Genomic DNA, 15,278 nt, shown 5'->3' with positions numbered 1-15,278 from the left:
TACCTGGAGGCCCAATCATGACCTTGAGGCCCTTATGTTCCAAAAACGCTTCCCTCCTGAAGGGCATTTTAAATTATGGGTCAGTGTCCTTTTCTGACCTGCCTTATTTGACACTATACTATCTGATTTCTCTTCCTCTCTTCTCTTACCCTCTCCACTAGGTTACTGGTTCTTTAGGTCAGAGGCCATTTAACCTACTACTTGTGTAATGAGTTCTTTCCCAATGGCCAAGTTTGAATGTGTCCCCGAATTCCATGAGTTGGAAAGTTAGTCTGCCGTGCAACAGTGTTGAGAAGCAGGACCTATGGAAGATGACTGAGTTATTGAAGATCTGGCTTTATCAGTGGATCAGTTCAGTCCTGGGTTAATGGGTTGTCAGGGAGGAATGCTGTTGTTATAGGAGCGAACTCTAAGGTAAGCTTGTCATGTCTCGCCATGTGATGCCTTCAGCCATGTTGTAATGCGTTAAGAACCCCTCTGCATGTCTCCACGCTGGACTGCCAAACTCTGTGAACTAGCAAACCTTTAACTTTGTAAATTTCCTGGTATTGCATTAACTTATTCTGCCTAGATTTAAACAAATACCTGTTTACCTCAGATTGGGCACCAACGACAGACTAAAGATTCCACCCAAGTTCAACTTGATGAATCCATGAACTTATTGAGCTAATTGTGGGAGAAAGGTTATTTACTGTAGTGTGGATAACCCCTAAATTTACCCACCTCATCCTGGATGATAGCATCAGGGAAATCTGCATCTTGCACACTCTTAGTTAATCTTGTACTTCTTATATACTCTAGCATGAGTTTTTGCAGCTGAGGCGAAGAAAAAATGAGTAATGGCTGGAATCTTAAGTTAGGGTCTCATGATGTGTCCCCCCCATTTCCTTCTACTACAGAGTGTTAACAGTTCCATTATCATCACTTCAGGTCTGTCTGTCTTTGTGTTGCTTTATTGCCATGACCACGGGTTCAAAGTGGTGATGGGAAGATCATGTTATACTTGAGAAAAAAAAAGCCATACTATAACACGGAGCTTCAGGTATTTTGTTATAGCAACAGAAAATAGACTAAGGTACTTAAGATGGATTTCTGATGTTCACTCAAGAAACCAATTAGGCTCACGCAAGCTTTCTTTCAAAGGGCATTTTTGTCAAGCAAACTTACAGCACAATTTTTTTTTTTAGATTTTTGTTGACAGAGGTTTTGTCCCACCCAGTTCTGCAGCCATTTAGTCTCAAAGAAACACACAGAGGTCTATATTAATTATAAACTGGTTGGCCTATTAACTTAGGCTTTTTTTAAACTTTTATGTTTTATATCTTAACCCATAATTTTTGTCTGTGTTAGTCTTTGTTGGTACCTTTATCAGTGAGGCATTTTTATTTTGCTTCCTCTGTGTGTGGGTGATGGCTGTAGACTGAGCTTTCTCCTTTCCAGAATTTTTTGGTTTTTGTTGTCCTGCCTCTATTTTCTGCCTTGTTGCCCCACCTCTACTTCTTGCCTGGCTACTGACAAGTCAGCATTTTATTAAAGTACAAGTGACAAATCTTTACAAAGCACAAGACCATTGTCTCACAGCACATGTTCACTCCATCTAAACACAAACTACTGTCAAATTATAAAATGCAGAACAAGATCCATTGACCACACAAGCTAACAATGGCTAATGCTGACAGAGTAAAGCTTGGAAATTCAGTGAAAGGATTATACGTTAATCTCTGGTGTAAGCATTGCAATCTCCCTTCCCCATTGTCTGTCTTCTGGCTAGAAAAAGTTTTCTCTCCTAAGCAGCTCAAGCTGGTTAACTTGATGGAAGACACATTTGGATCAAGAGCCACAGCTTTCTTTCTTTCTTTAAAGATCAATTTGAAAATATTGATGCTACTAAATTCATTTTCAGATTGCGGAGCATGGGAGCAGCCCAGTGACCTGGGAAAAATCCTCTTGGAAGAATGTATTCACCTTTTCCTGGTAGGGCAATACTTACCACTTCGCTTTCTGTTTTAGTTCCATTTCAGTTGCTGCAATAAATCCTAACAGGTGTGGGACCATGGTCTGTATTCTGTCAATTATATTTTAAATAAATGCTGATTGGCCAGTAGCCAGGCAGGAAGTATAGGTGGGACAACCAGAAAGGAAGTAGAGTCAGGTCAAGGAGAACAGGAGAATTCTGGGAAGAGGAGTCAGTCCTGTCCAGACACTGAAGGAGCAAGATGTGACTGCCTCATCGAAAAAGGTACTGAGCCATGTGGCTAGCATAGATAAGAATGGTGGGCTATATAAGTTATAAGAGTTAATTAGAAGCTTGAGCTAATGGGCCAATCAGTTTATGATTAATATAGACTTTTGTGTGATTTCTTTGGGACTTAATGATTGTAGGAACTGGGCAGGACAAAAAACTCAGTCAAAACATGGGGGTCTATTTTAGCTCACAATCCCAGGTTACAGTCTGTCTATCACATGGGTAAGTCATGGCCCCAGGAAGATAAAACAGCTAGACACATCATATCCACAGTAAAGAGCATAGAGAAAACAACACTCGCATATCTACACACTTGCTTATGCTTGGCTCATTTTCTCCTCTCTTATACAGTTCAGGATCCTCTGCCTAGAGAATGGTGTTGCCCACGATGGACTGGGTTTTCCTACATTGGTCAACTTAAGGCAACCCCTCACATATGTGCCCACAGAACATTAGTCTTCTCTCTGTGGTCTGAGTGGAAAGAGAAGTGCAGATGAGAAGGGAGAAGGATGGGGAAGAAGTAAGAGACTAAAGGGAAGGAGGTGAAATAGCAAAAGATTAGTAGAGACAGTGAGTAAACTCATCGACAGGAGATTGGTTAGTGAAAAGCAACATCCACAGTGTGCGCAGAAACGAGGATTGAGTTGAGTCAAATACCTTATTCTGACAGTCACGTCTTTTGTACTTAAGATGTTTAGTAGCCATGATTTAAAATAGAACACTTGGATCTGAATCATAATACTACTTCTCCCTTAGCAATGTCAGCTGAGAGAACTTCATTCTTACCACAAGGGTGCTACTAACTCTCTCACCCCATCACCACTGTGAAATGTTAGATATTATCAAATTTAGAAATAAAGCATTTATGAATCCTGCCACACATAACTAAAACAATGTTGATGCTGTGGGAAGGTGTATAGCTAACAACTACCCGCCTACTGGGGTGTGACCTCATAGACTTTTTACCTGGATGTGAAAGAATGTCCGGCTCTCTTCCTCTTTGCCTTCCGGCACCCCCAACCCTGGTTTTGCTGGTTCGGTTTATTTGGATCTCATCCTTATCCACTGTTCACGCAAAGAATCCTGATTTGCAAGTTTTATCTATTAATAAATACCTGTATATTTCTTAGTTCTGAGCTAGTGTGGGATTTCTTTTATTAAGTGCCAGAGCTCTCCGTGTTCCCTTGCTCCCCCATAAAAAGGGAAAATTGGATGATGGGATAAGAAATTGGTATTTGTGAGTTATTGTTTATAGACAATTACATTGGTATAGGTTCTTGTATATGGATACAAAGTTAAATTATATTGAATATTGTATTTATGCATGCTTCTACCTCTGTTTAAAACATTTTTACGTATTGATATATATATATTTACCATATTGCAGTGTACATTTCTACCTCTGATTAAGATACTTATATATTGTTTATGTATTGCTATACATATATTTATCATATTGCAGTGTACATTTCTACCTCTGATCAAGATACTTATACATTGTTTACATTTGGAGGTCATTGTCCTCATTTATTGCATAGTTGTTTATTGTCTTAGTCTTTAAGTTAGGTAGATATTAGGAATTATAGATCAATAGTCATCTATGTTTGTCATATTTATAGTTAGACTAATCAGGTTCTTTACATACATAGAGATTATATTCTGTATAAATAGATAATCTTCAACCTCTTCAAATGGCTATAGAAAATGGCATTTAATTTAACTTAGAGTTCTGTGGTAGCTAGACACAATCACTCCTGGCAACACTGATATATTCCTGAGAGATTGTTGAGCACCAAAAACACTTCACTTGGAGCTTGTCTTCTTCTTGGCAAAACCGGCCTTTGGGCAAGGAACTGCCCATACCTCAACTACTGACAAAATACACAGTATCCAGAAATGGGTAAGCAGAACTGTCAAATCTTGCCAAGACAGGGTAAGACAGTTTTGAAATTTTTTTTGCCTTTAAAAGTAATCTGTCAGTTATTCTAGGCCTTATCCAAGGTTGTTTGCTTCAATGTTGCAAACGTGACTTTGGGTGATTGCCCAGGTAGCCAGTTGTCTCTGTGATTTGTTGCAAGTTTTGGAAGTTGTCTAATTGCACTTCCTAATTTCTCAGGTCACATTATTTCCCTTCTCAGATCTTCAGTGGGGTTGAAGACCAGACAAATGTAGCTACTTTCCTCTCATGACTTGGACAAGTTATTTATTATACAAGACTTAAGCTAGTTAAAATAGGATATTTGTTCTTATTGTATCTAATTTTGTATTAGGTTTAGAACTCTCTTATTTAAGCAAAAGCGGGAGGTGCTGCCAGAAGGTGTATAGCTAACAACTACCCGCCTACTGGGGCGTGACCTCATAGATATTTACCTGGATGCGGAAGCGCGTCCAGCTTTCTTCCTCTCTGCCTTTCCCCCTGGATCCCAGTTTTCCAGGTTCGGTTTGTTTGGATCTCATCTTTATCCATCGTTCACGCAGAGAATCCTGATTTGTAAGTTTTATCTATTAATAAACACCTATATATTTCTTAGTTCTGAACTAGTGTGGGATTTCTTTTATTAAGTGCCAGAGCTCCCCGCGTCCATATTGACACTTAAATTTAGGTTCCCTTCAGCACGTGAAGTTCCTGATTATGAAATTATAATACCTTGAGTCAAGTAAGTAAATGAAGATGGAACCATAGTTTGAAAATGTTTCATGTGAGTTGTCAAAAAAAAATGTGTTTAGTTAATATCCATTTAAAAATACCTCCTAACGTGAGGCATTGGATAGCACTCGGGAAAACAATGAGGAAAAGACCTTACCATTCCTTTGCAAAAATCTACAACTTTTTCAACCAGGGATAAGTTATGTGGTTACTGCCAACTCTTAGGTAGTTGGGGGAGCCAGACATGAAGTCACTTCTGAGTAGTGTCCATGGAACTGAGTCGATGCCTATGGGGATAGACAGGTAATTAGCTAGAATGCTTCTTTCTTCAATCCTTTTGAATCTGTGAGAACCTATAACCCCTGAGGACTTCACACAGAAGAGGGAAGAAGATACTGGATAGCTAAGACACTCAGTCAAACAGCATGTAGCTGACTTTGAGCACAGAAGCCCCATGACCTCTCTAGAATGTCCACTGTAGTTTGTTCGGTCCCGTCTAAATACTTAGTGCCTCTTCAGGAGTCAAGGATCTGGTGTGGGCATCTTATTTTCCGATGGTGAGCATCTTATTTTCCATGCCATGCTTGGGCTGCTGGGGGTTGACATGGTAGCAGAGAAAAATAGGAGACGCAGTGCCTCTAGAGGGTCTTTCACTCAGTCATTGCCTCATGCCAAGCAGAGAGTTGAATGTGCCTTGGGTGTTTCTCATTCCATAAAGAGCACCTGAATCTATGCATGGATGGGGGAAAATTGCAGTTTCACCCCAACATGCTTTAATCCACTCCACATTGGAAGTCCCATTTGTACTCAGATATCAGTCGTGGTGATCTTGAATTGTAGAGTCGTTCAATAGACAGTTGGTGTCTGTCATACTCAGTGACCCCAGGTCTGATTGGTAGAACTCCTTTATCAGGTATGTGGTCACTGACCCTTGCTCCAAATTAGTGTATTAAATTTTAGATCATTATTTTTCTCCTCTTGACTTAAAATCCAAATAATTTCCATTGACGTTTGGTGTCAGCCTAAGTCACAGTGACTTTCCTGTGTGGTCTCCCTTTCTTTATCTGCAGACTGCTACTACATATCAATAATGTGTGGGTCACTCCAGTTAGTCCTTGACCACTGGGGGTATTTTACCCAACCTGGCTTCTATCAAATTATTGTTTAATCTCCTGACAAATTAAAATCTCTTTGCAGCCAGACTTGACAGACAAAATTCAAAAGAATATTTAGGGTCTTAGCTTGAGTTTATCTTTCTGCTATGTTATTTTAAAATCATAATAAAAAGATATTTACACACAGCCACCGAGTAACTGAGTTTTCTACTACTCCATGAGAGGAAAGAAAAAAAATCTTTGGTCATTTTTCAAGTTGAGAATTCAGCTTCTTGAGTTCTGGGTGGTGTTAGGGTTTGTTTCAGATTACTTGAGTCGAGGCCCTCTGGCAGGTTACACTCTGGAACATTGACGTCTTCCCAAGAATTGCTTACAAAGTAGAGGGAAAGGATGGGGGAGTTGACCTTAACAAAATCAGATGAAAGAGTTAGATGTCGTGTCCCAGCTGCAGTACACGGCAACTCGGTGTCAAGGCTCGAGGTTCCCAGCCATCAAATGCTCAGCGACTTTTAGACACAGGCATCCCCAACCCCTCCAGTGGATAGTAACTCTGTATCCGATGAAGTCACAGCATACAGGCCATGACTTGCCATGGGATTATAATTGTTTGGACTTACTTTGTGCGAGGCGTGGACATTTTTCAATGTTTTTAGTCTCTGTGGGAACTCTGGTGCTCAGTTACTGAGTTTGCATCCCAATGAGCACCTTTACCTGTCACCCAGCATCCTCCTCGCTCCATAAATCTGTGGGGATGTTTCTGAACACTGCAATTCTGGCCAAGTCAGTCAGTCAGACTCAGTCAACCTTGGCTTTGCTGACTCGTTCATCTGATCACCCCAGGAGCTGACCGTTCGATAGCTGATTTTTGGATTAACCACAGTTCTGATAAAGCCTCTTATTAACAATTAGATGGGTTCCTCAGAGCTTGCCCAGCTCTAAGATGGTCGAAGGGGAACTGGAACAAATCCTGTGTGGCCGAGTCACCCTTAGGGTCACCCTGCAGTCCCTTCTATTCTCCTGCCATCCTTATTTAAGCCCATGAATGACGTATGGAGTGTGTCAGGCTTGGCTGGGGGTTTTATGACAAATGTCAAGCACAGGCTCCACAGTGTTGCAGGTGAGGCATTCTTTTCTTTTGTCCTTCCCTCCCCCCCCCCCCCCCCCGAGCTTCAGGGTACTTTCTTTAAAGGGAGTTGTCAAGGTTTCACTTGGCTTTTTCACACCTCCCACTCTCTCCATCCACACCCCCAGTCCAAGGTCAAGGCTGTGACTCCTTTGGGGGCCTTTGGCTGGTGGTGACGCACAGTGTGGGTGGGGGAACCTCTGGTGCACGTAAACAGCCAGGATGTACAGCAACGGTGGCTGCTAGGACCAATGAGTACGAAGGGTAGATCGAAGAGCTTCGGGCAAGCACAAGAAATAGCAACGAGAAAGCCAAGGGCAGAGCAAAGTGACATACACTCTTCTTCTCATTAGGACAAACCTATCTGGGCGAGAAAGGATCAGATACCCGCCAGGGCCACCCACGGAGGCACGCAAGATCTCAGTACCAATTTCACACGAGATGCGGGATGTCGCTCTACACTTAACTTGGCTGGTGAGATCTGGCTTCCATCTTCAGGCAAATATAATCTATCTCTGTTATCTAAAGAACGTGATATCCGCCTTCTCCCTCATGGTGTGGAATGTTACCAAAATAGAAAGAAAAAAAATCCATAAATCTCTGCTGGTTCAGTTCCTTCTTGTTTTGTAAAGGGGCCCAGCACAAGTCCTCAACTTCTCCAGCCCACACGGAGCTCTCCCCATGAGCCCTGTGGACGGCAGGACTAAATCATGAAATCTACCCATTAATCACCTTGGAGTGGGTGTGGGGCTGGGAACCCCCTACAGCACCTGGAGGCCTGAGAACTGGGCCCCGGGCCAGCTCACCACATCTGTCTGCATGCTGCTTAGGTTGCAGTGTCTACTTCCTCTTCAACACTGTCAGCAATGCAGGCTAAACCTGTGTACATGGACTTGCTCTAAAACTTCAGGTTCACGGATTTTCTGGTCGCTTGCTTCAAACCACAGGGGCAGAACATGTGCTTCACGTTGCTTTCTCCTTCCCCTCACACGGCTTTTGTTCTCCAGCAGGAGTGGATGTGGTAGCCAGGTAAGAACACTACCTGCGCCTCGAAGGTTCAGCGACTCTCCTCCTTCGGCTGCACCTGGATCTCCCGGAGACTTGGGTTGAAACACAGGTTGCTGGATTTGCCCTCCCGAGTATTGACTCCACACAGTGGCCTCGGCACTTGTTTCTCTAACGAGATGTCGGGTGAAACTGTTGTGGCTGTTGCCAGCGGCGTATGAATAGGGCACATTTTGAGATCCACCCGCTAACTCGCGCCACGCTTGGTGATATAATATTATACCTGGGTGGTATTACCGTAATAGCTGGTGCCTCTGTTCTCCTTGAGGAGACATCTACCTTCTGTGTAGAATAAAAATTGCTGGGAAATCCTGCTTGAGTTGGGTGACACCTTCAGGTGTCAGTCAGCAGCAACAGACTAGGAGTAGAAAGATGTCCCTCAGGAGACAGCGGTGGGAACAAAGAGGCCACAAGAGGATCTGCCTCCCTAGGCCAAAGGGCTGGGAGGTCCCACAGGCTAGAACTGGTTTTAGGAGGAGTCTGGAGTCTGGATTGCCTGATTTTCTGAGGGTTCAGGGGTCCAGTAAGGTTTCTGGGGATGCTAAGGCTGAAAGTCAAGCTCTTAGGGACCCTCAAAGATTTCATTTCATTTAGTGTTTTTATTTAAACTTTAGACCTTTAAAGAAGGGATAAACTGCTGGCTGTGCGGGTGCACATCTTCAATCCCAGCACTCAGGAGGCAGAGGCAGGTGGATCTCTGTGAGTGTGATGCTAGCCTGGGTTACATAGTGAGTTCCAGCCAGATACATAATGAGACCTTGTGTAAAAACAAACAAACAAATAAACAAACAAAAAAACGCAAAAACTCAAAACCTGAAATGCCACTAAAATCACTGTAATTAAGTGTATACCACATTGCACAAGAGCTGTGAACTTTTCAAATTTATAGATTTCTTTGATCTTTACCAAAGCTTTGTCAGAGCAAAACAGTAGAATTAATCATAACCCCCAGAGGAAAACAGAGGCATAGATATATATGAACAGTAAAACCACTAGGGTCTAAGTTCACAGACAGACAGGTCAGGCAGCTTCTTAGAGGGCCCCAGAGAAGACCCCGTGCTCTTAGGCCTCCACTTTCCTTTCGAATGAGGTGGACCCAGAGTTCAAATATAATCCTGAGTAAACTGACATTTGGAGTGGGGCTTCTGAAGGTCTCAGAGAGGAGATTAAATCATTCCGTCTCTAGCCGAGCATCTGAGTCTCAAGCCCAGAGTCTCGGGCTCTCCTGAAGAGCCGTTCATCATCTGCCTGCAGGAGGGAGGAAGACAGCAGTGTGATGGAGCCGAACCGTCTTTAGAGTTTACAGCCACACATTGCAGTCCGACATAAATCTTGAACTAAAGAGGTCTGTAGCACATAGGAGCCCGTTGTGGCCGGATCCTCGGGTTTTCTGGCAACATTTACTCCATCTGTCTCTGTGGCCAACAAACAAATCAATTCCACTTTAAATCAAAATGGCAGGATTCCTGGCAGTTCTCTGGAGTTTCTAGCACTATCCCTAGAGAACAGGACCCTGAGGCCCTCTCCCACTTAACCTGACTCTTCTATCTTTAGCTAGATATACCAGGCTCATATGAGAGACTTCCTTAACAGGAAGAAGGCCAGATCCTACATAGACCAGGCAGAGGTCTAGGATTGAAAGGAGGGGTATCCTTTCTGTTGGGGGTGGGAATGTTGAAATGATCGACCCTCTGTCCTCAATATCATCGGCCCCACCCCCACAGACACCCTTGGACCCAGAGGTAAAGGAGAGTCGACAGATGGTCCCGTAATGAAACGGCTCACGCTTACTAAACCTCACGCGCCTGGTTTGTTTGTGTCTCCTGCTTACTCTACAAGAAATCCCAGCACACGCCGAAGTCTTTAGGACCTGAAGGGACCTGTCACGGAGAGCAGGTGTCGGAGCTGGCATTAAAACCTGTGTTTCCACAAAGCCCCTGTTCTTAGCCATGCCAGGCAGTGGTTCATTAATGGAGACCCTTGGAGAAAACAAAAACAAGTGACTTTGCCCACAGATGTGAATTCATCTCTTGTTTTGAGGGATTATGTTTTGCTTGGGTATTAAATGGGTTCATTCTTTTCTCAAAACCATGGTAATGACAGTTAGTGATTCTCTCTCACCTTCCTTCTCCTCCTGCCTCTCCTTCCCTCTTTACCTTTTTTACTTGGTGAGGGCTGAAAAACAAATATATATACATATTACTTCCTGTTTTCATCAAAATTTTTTAAATTAATTTTATTATAATCGTTCACTGTAGTGAGGGCTGGCTTGTTGGGGTATCTGTCCTGCACAGTACCCCACAGTCGGCAAGTCCCAGAGAAAATTAACCACACAGATCTCTATAAGTTATAAAGCTGATTGGTCCATTAGGTCAGGCTACTTATTAACTCTTATAACTTATGTTACCCCATTATCCTTATCTATGTTAGCACATGCCTCTGTACCTTTCTCAGCTGGGCAAGTTACATGCTGCCTCTTCGGTGGTCTGTGCAGGAGTGGAGAGAGAGCTTCCTGTGTCCCAGAAAACTCCCAGTCTCTTTGTTCCACCCCTACTTCCTGTCTGGCTTTCCCGCCTATACTGCCTGCCTGGCCAATCAGTGTTTTATTAAAATGTGATTGACAGAATACAGAAGTTCTCCCACACCAGTTCACATTAAGATTTTTCTTTTTAAAAAATTTATGTAACTTAATTTTATGTGACTCGGTGTGAAAGCATCTCCTGGAACTGGAATTACAGTTGTGAACTGGCATGTGGTTGCTGGGAATTGAACACAAGTTCTCTGGAAGAGCAGCCAATGCTTCTAACCGCTGAGCCATCTCTTCAGCTCCCCGCATTAAACTATTTTTATACACGTATGTTATGTACTTTGAGCATATGCCCTCTCCCCATGCCCCACCCATTAAGACTTTTTTCTTCATCCACAAGTCTCCGAGTCCAGAGCCTCTGCTCTAGAGACACTGACTCATCATAGTTGGAAACTACTGCACAGCTCTGAGCTAGCTCTGTGCAGTGGCTAACATGGCAAAATTCTGCCTTGGAGTTCACACCCTGATACCATCCATTTCAGCTCAGGTGATGGGAAACGCTGGAAAGGGGCTATTAGAGACTTCACAGTGAGGGCGTCCCCTCCTCACCCTAACATGCCTTCTTCCTCCTGCACACTTCTGCCCCAGCTCGCCGAGTCCACACTGAGCTCCAGTGTCTTGAACTGGGAGAATGTGCTAATCGGGGACTATTTACTGGAATCATTTCTGTTTACTTGCCCTGTGGTGATTTTCTTTGAATGAAGCCCGAATGCCCCTCTTGTGGTTTGACCGAGCATGCTGTACTCAGCTGCAAAGCCTCTGCCCTCGCAAACCCAAACGAAGCCACGTGAGCCCTGAAGCAGAAAGCTGTGATCGGATAGCTGCCTCCCCTTGGTAATGATGTTTAATGGTGTCTGCCAGCCACGTGACAAGGGTTCCTGATGACTCCCCGATTCTCGAGAAGATCATCACTGATGACTCTGGACTGAAGGCAGCTGTGAACTCTGCTCCCTCAGAGCTCCGTGTCCGCACACAGCTTCGTGTCTGCACCATCCCACTTCTGGGTGTCCACACCTACAGTGACTCTCTCTTAGGTCCTCTAACTTCCTTTATGGCCTCAGTGGATCATCCCACGCATCGCGGAGCAGGGAGACGTGTGATCTGTGACACCTCCCTGCTCGGTTTTCAGAGGAAGACTCCCTGGGTTCACCCTTTTCTTTCTCCACATTTTTCCTTTTGGATTTTTAAGGCATTTAAATAAAATGTTGCTGGAGTGTTGTGACCTGCTAGTGATGGTTTTCCAGAGATGGCCAGTTATTATCGCTGTGTGTATGTGGGTATGTGTATGCACGCGTGTGTGTGTGTGTGTGTGTGTGTGTGTGTGTGTGTACGCACTCATGTGCGTTGTGTGTGGTGTATGGCTGCATATGCAGGCCAGAGGATAACTATTATTCCTTCAGTGCTAGCCACATTTTCAAGTTCAGATTTTATTTTGATTATTATTATGTATATCTGTGATAAAGGGGACATATCCCTGTACCATGGTGCTTGTGGGGGGCAAAGGATAACTTTTGGGAGTCAGTTCACCTCTTCCACCTGGGTTCTGAGATCAAACTCAGGTTGGCAGACATGGTGGCAATCCCCTTTTACCTCCCTTTCTGTTCTTCCTGAGTCAGGGTTCTCATTGGGCTGGGGCCACGAGAGGCTGGATGGTCAGAAAACAAGTTCTAGAGCCATTCTTGTCTCTACCTCTCCAGCACTGGGATTATAAACACTTGCGCTCGCCATGATGCCTGGTGTCCGGCACCTAAAGGAAACTCAGTTCCCCAAACTCCCAAAGTCAGTCCAAACATCCAGAGATGAATGCATCCTGAACTCTAGAAGGACTTCCAGTGGTTAGACAAGAGCCAGCACTCCTCAGAAACTTGTGGGGCTGTCTTCTGTCTACAAAAGGAGCCTTTTCCCTGGCGAAACGGACAAATGGACCTGGGCAGTGATCCGCATATCTAAGTCCACGCTGGCCCCCAGGCTCCCTCAGTTCTTCTGTATTATAATATCATCACAAAAGCCCTGTGCCGGTCTCCCCGCCTTCCTCTCCTCCCAGATAACCATCCTTATTGGAAGTCAGCTGTTCTCACTGTTCAGGGCTCCTGCTATCCTCACTGTGTGTGCTCTCTCCATTCTCTGTCCCCTGCTGCTCTCCCTCTTGCCTAGACAACCCTTATCCTGTCCAGTTTGCTGGCTGTGTTCAGTTTACTCCTTCCTCTCTATGCTCGGATTCCTCCAGATGCCTCTGGCTGTTTCTCTCTCTCTCTCTCTCTCTCTCTCTCTCTCTCTCTCTCTCTCTCTCTCTCATTTACAATAAAAGCTTAAAAGCTTTCCCCCTAACCATACCATGGAGCTGTCATGTTGGCAGTTTCTTTACTGCACCCCCATATGTATATATATATTGCATATATCTGGTATAAAAAAAGACTTTCATTATTTTTAAGGTACTATGTATATATGTCAGTATGTGCTGGTGCCCTTAGAGTCCAGAAGAGGGTGTTGGATCCCCTGGAGCTGGAGTTGTAGTAGCCGTGAGTTACCCCATGTGAGTCTGAGAATCAGTCATGTCTGCTGCTGCTGTACCAGTACAGGTTCCTAACAGCTGAGCCAGCGCTCCATGGCCACGCCTGGCATCCTGCTAGAGCAGTACAGGTTCCTAACAACTGAGTCAGCTCTCCTTCATCATTTTACAAGGGTTTGGGGGATTGAACCTACAGCCTGGGGTTTTCAGGGCAACCACTTCACTGACTGAGTCACCTCTCAGGTCCTGTCATTTCTCTTCTTTGCACCCCCCACTGGGTGACTCCTGAGCTCCCTTCCTCCTGTGTTTCCCACCAGCTCCCCACCCCTTTGCTTCCTCACTCATTTTGAGTGCTGGTAGGGCCTATAGCTACACCAGAAACAGGAGCTGCCCTCACAGAGGTGGTGAAGGGAGGGATAGCGGTCCCATGTTCAAGGTGGTGACTGCAGCAGGCAGACACAAAGGCCTGATGTGGATGCCGAGGCTCTGTGCTGGGAACCAGGCAGGGAGTCCAATTGGGTTCCCTGGAAGTGTCTTATTTGACTGGGCTGTTTTTTTAATGTTTGTTGGTTCTAAGTTGGTCACCTGACTGTGGTAGGAAACCTGGAGGAGATGTGACAGGTAGAGAGAGAATCATCTCCTGGCACAAGCTGGATGACAGGCTTCTGGGTGTGCCCTTGCTGTGCTCAATAAATGCAAGCACAAGTGGTGTGCGTGTATGCGTGTGTGCGTGTGCGCGTGTGCACGTACGCCTTTCTTAGCTAACTAATCCAGTCTTCATCCAGACAACTGAACTTACCTTGGGAATTCAGAACACCCGCCCTCTGTCTAGGTTCTCCCTGAAGATAAAACAAAGTGCTGGATTAAAAATTTAGGGTTTTTTGGTTTCCAAATCAAGACCAGCACTCTCTCTTGTGCTATTTCTCTGTGGGGAGACCATTACTTGGATTTGCTTTTCCCTCTTCAAGAACTGAAGAACATCTAAAAGGCATCATTTACCTCAGCGAGTTAAGCATCACTTCTGGCCCAACTTGGTTTGGTTTTTACTCGCTTTGCTCTTTGTATCCATTTTCAATGGATATTTTCAATATTTAGAAATAGATGGGATTCCAATTAGGCCAACATAGACTCGGGTGGCAGAAACTGAGACTCTGCCTGACGCGCCAATGAGTATCCCTGGAAGGGAGTCAAATTTAATGCAGAATGATACTTGTCATTCCCTCTTGTTGACTCAGCAAGAGTTCATACACCTCACGGTAGCCACTCTGATTGCTAATGGAGGTGCCTCGGTCAAGGTATTTGTTTTTCTCAGTCTCCAAAAGGACCTCTCACTTCAGTAAAAGCATATAAGCTATGCAGTTGCGTCATTGCTGTATTATTACATGCTTGAATTAAAAGCTGTAAATGAGAGCTAGGGAGATGAACCGCATGCCGTGTGAGCATCAGGACTAGAGTTGAGATCTCCACCGTCCGTGTGAGTGTTGGGTGGACATGGATGTCTGTCCCTAATCCCAACATTCAGGAGATGGAGACAGGCTCAACAGAGCAAGCTAGTTTGTTAGACTGCCCAAACTGGTGAGCTCTTGTTCAATGTGGAAGGCACACAGTGACCCAGGAAGACACCTGGCATCACCTTCTGAGCACTACATGCATAAGTACTCATACACACGTGTAGCCATATACAATCACTCAATACAAAACATTTTATTATATTTCACTGATTTATTTTTATTTACTGCATATGGTATACCAATAATCCATGAAAACTTTTTATTAAAAGTTGGTATTTAATTTATTAATATTATATCAAAATATATTAATGATGAAAACATATAAGAGTTTGTCACAATATAAACAATTAATTTATGGCATTAAAGGCATCTCAGCTTCCCCCCACCGCTTTACTCTTGCACCTATGTTAGAGATTCTACAAGGCTGATTGGCTACATAGAACACTGTAAAGCTACAGCCGAATTATCACGGTTTT

General features: G+C 44.1%; 1 long non-coding RNA gene across 2 annotated transcripts; it reads left to right on the top strand.

The window, feature by feature from the left end:
- Positions 1 to 226: 226 nt before the first annotated feature.
- On the top strand, positions 227 to 10,402 carry LOC125394482 (uncharacterized). Of its 2 annotated transcripts, none has more exons than XR_007230238.3 (4): positions 227 to 414; positions 1,904 to 1,974; positions 7,484 to 7,604; positions 8,138 to 10,402. It is a non-coding gene; the product is annotated as an uncharacterized LOC125394482 (long non-coding RNA). The 2 variants fall into 2 exon arrangements; XR_007230237.3 differs by having other exon boundaries at positions 8,141 to 10,401.
- The last annotated feature ends 4,876 nt before the right edge of the window (positions 10,403 to 15,278 follow it).

The sequence above is a fragment of the Myodes glareolus genome, chromosome 1, assembly GCF_982192425.1.
Source record: "Myodes glareolus chromosome 1, mMyoGla1.1, whole genome shotgun sequence".
In the NCBI taxonomy this organism is placed as follows: domain Eukaryota; kingdom Metazoa; phylum Chordata; class Mammalia; order Rodentia; family Cricetidae; genus Myodes; species Myodes glareolus.
The sequence above is the reverse complement of the archived record's forward strand: the minus strand, read 5'-3'. Positions and strand labels throughout refer to the sequence as shown.